General features: G+C 49.7%; 1 pseudogene; it reads right to left on the bottom strand.

Annotated features, from left to right (window-relative positions):
• Positions 1-605: 605 nt before the first annotated feature.
• Positions 606-1,327, bottom strand: LOC130875053 (ubiquitin-conjugating enzyme E2 R1-like; annotated as a pseudogene).
• Between the last annotated feature and the right edge of the window lie 1,966 nt (positions 1,328-3,293).

The following is a 3,293-nucleotide window of genomic DNA, read 5'->3' as shown; positions in this document are numbered from 1 at the left end:
TAGAAACATTTTTCCTATAGTGTAACACTGGCAAGGTTTCCATAGTCCTATAACTCCTCACCCAAGTTCTTGTGAGCAATCATAGTGAAACTCATTTTGTCATTGAAAAACAACATAAAAGTAGAAAGAATTAGGAAGAGTCTCTGTGTGTACAGGCAAGGCACATGCCACCACATGTATTCACGAAAGTCAGAGAACAGCTTGTGAGAGTTGGTTCTCTCTTTCCACCATGTGGGTCTGGAGGGTGGAGCTCAGCTTGTTGGGCTTGGGTATCAACATCTTTACTCAGTGAGCTATCTCCCCGGCCCTGGTCCACATTTTTTTTCTCAGAAAGCCATTTTATCTGCGTTTCACACACACCAAAGCAGAGAGGAGGTGCCCTGCTTGGGCTGGGATGGAGTCTCTGCCTCCCCACAAGGCGGTTCTCAGCCTCCCAGGCTTGTCACCATCTGTGAGTTGAGTGCGGTATCTGCCAGGCACCACGGGGTAAGAGGACCTAAGGGTCACAGGACGGGAGCCCATATGGAACCTCGGTGAGGTAGTCTATCGCCTGAGGCCCACACGGGTCCTGCTGAGGTAAAATTTGTAAGTTTATTTCAGGGGCGCAGGTTAGGACTCCTGGGTGCCAGAGTCGTCCTCTTCATCCCCAAAGCAGCTGTCGGCCTCCTCCACGTCCCTGTCCTCACAGTAGTCATCGTAGAAGAGGTCCGAGCCCTCATCGGGCGCTGGCGCCTTGGTCTTCACGCAGTACTCAGCCAGAGTGTAGGCACCTTCACGCCATCACGCTCTGCGTCCACCTTGGTCCCCAAGACCTGCTTCCGGATGATGTCCGTGTACTCCCGGTCCTTTCCTTGCTCTCCTTCCACTTTCTGTACATCACCGAGGCATCCACATCGGCAGGCGAGAAGGTGTTGGGCTCATTCAGCAGGGAGATCACACTCAGGAGGATGGTCCTGACATTCTGTGTGGGGTTCCACCGCTCTGAGGGCAGCTCCCCACTCTGAGGGTCATCAACGAGGGGGGGGGCGGGGGGATGGAGGATGGAGATGCACATGTCCCCTGTCTCATAAATGTTGGGGTGCCACATCTTGGTGAGGAACCGGAAGACTGGTGGGAAATATGGGTAATGGATGGGGAACTTGAGGCGAGCCTTGAAGTAGTCGCCCTCGTAGTAGGTGTTGGGGGGCCCGAAGATGGCTACCTCCCAGTTGTACAGGTCGCCCTCGTCCACCAGCGTCACCCGGAAGCCCTCCACCGGCTCCTCTTGCAGCCCCTTCAGCTCCAGCAGCAGCGCCTTCTGAGAGCTGGGCACCAGTTGCCTGGCCATGGCGGTGGCGGCGGCGGCGGCAGAGGGGGCCGAGCCGGGCCGCGGGACCGGCGCGTGCTCGCGGGACGGACCGGGTCGCGCGACAGCAGGGGGAGAGCCGCCGCCTTCCTCCTCTGCACCGCCGCCGCCGCCGCCACCCGGGGACCCCGAAGGCTCCACTCGCTCTGGCGCCGCTATCGCCCGACGCTTGCTTCGGCCCGGCCCGGCCAGCGCCGAAAGCGTCGAATGCCCCTGGTCCGCATTTTAGATACTGTCTTTCTCACTGGAAAACTTGAGGGGTGAGACACTCACTTAAAAGGTCATGTATGACTCTTCTGCATGCATGCAGGTTTCACAGGCACTATTGTCTTTCATGCACTCCTTATGCTGCCTTAAAGCATCCTAAGAGTTCAGTGGAGTCAACTCATGTGCCTGGTTCTACTCAGCATGAAGCAGAAAAGTGGTCTTTTCCATCAGAGAAGGTGCCTGCAAAGAACTGATGTCATGGTTTATTGTCTTGTAAGTGAACAGGTGGTGGAGAGAACTGGATATTGCCACGTCCTCCTACTCATGCCAAACGAGGTCTAAATCAGGCGCTGTATTGACTTCTCCTATCATCTCTCCAGGACACTATTATAGCCATGACGTGCAAGGTGTTTAAAGAAACACCTGGGTCCAGCCTAGGTATCCAACAGCACAGCACTGCGTGGAGAAAATATGGTGTCTCCACACAGTGGAACTTTCTTCCATCATAAAGAAAGGATTTGAACCATTTGTAGGAAAAATGAATGAAACTAGAGATCCTCTTATCAAATGAACTAATCTGGCTGCAGAAAGACAATGTTTTCTTTCATGTGTGGGTTTCCTAACATAAAATCATGTATTTGTCTATGAAATGAAAAGCAGAAGTGGGATCATAGAAGGAAAGAAATTGTATTGATAAAGGGAGAAGCAATAAGAAGTAAGAGGCGGTGGGGTGGGAGGTTTGCTCAATAAATAATATATATATGTATATATATGTATGTATATATATATATAAAACTAAAGATGTGGCTTCTAAAATTTCTGTGAAATAGCTGAGCATTTCTTTTTTAAAAAATTTCTTTATTATTTTTCATTTATTTGAGTATGCGTGTGTGTGTGTGTGTGTGTGCAGGAACCCATGAAGAGGGTGTCAGATCCTCTACAGCTGGAGTTACAGATGGTTGTGAGCTGCCTTATGTGGGTGCTAGGATCTGAACCAGGTCCTCATGATGAACCAGCAAGCACCGTTAAACACTGAGCCCTCTCTCCAGGCCCCAGCTGAGCATTCTCACGCATTTTCCTTACCCAAGGAGTACACCCAATGAGTCTGTGGAGTGATTCCATTTCACCGTGGGTCTCATAGTATCCTAAACTCATGTCGATCCAGAGCCTCCGGCTGAGACCATCTTCAGAAACAGGGCCTTTGCAGGTGTAAAGAGTATAGTGAGTCCAGACTTCACCCAAATGACTGTTGAGAGAGTAAAAGAGGAGAGATGAAGACAGACAGGTGGACAGTGGAGAAGGCCACAGGACAGGGAAGGCCTAGAATGGTGCTGTTGCCATGAGAGACCCAGAGCTGCCAAACACCAGAAGGCAGAAAGAATCAGGTTTTTGTTCTGCCTAGATCCTTTAAAAGGATGTGACCATACCAATACCTGAACACTGGACTTCTGACCAGAATCAGGTGAAAACACAGTCCTGGGTTCTCATTCCTTTATTAAGACTTATTTACTTTGGGTTCACCTTCTTATTTAGCTTCTCTAGGATCACAAATTATATGCTCAATGTCCTTTATTTATGGCTAGAAACCAATTATGAGTGAATACATCCCATGTTCATCTTTTTGGGTCTGGGATACCTCACTCAGGATAGTGTTTTCTATTTCTATTCATTTGCATGCAAAATTCACGATGTCATTGTTTTTTACCGCTGAGTAGTACTCTAATATGTATATATTCCACAC

The sequence above is a fragment of the Chionomys nivalis genome, chromosome 5, assembly GCF_950005125.1.
Source record: "Chionomys nivalis chromosome 5, mChiNiv1.1, whole genome shotgun sequence".
Taxonomy (NCBI): Eukaryota; Metazoa; Chordata; class Mammalia; order Rodentia; family Cricetidae; genus Chionomys; species Chionomys nivalis.
The sequence above is the reverse complement of the archived record's forward strand: the minus strand, read 5'-3'. Positions and strand labels throughout refer to the sequence as shown.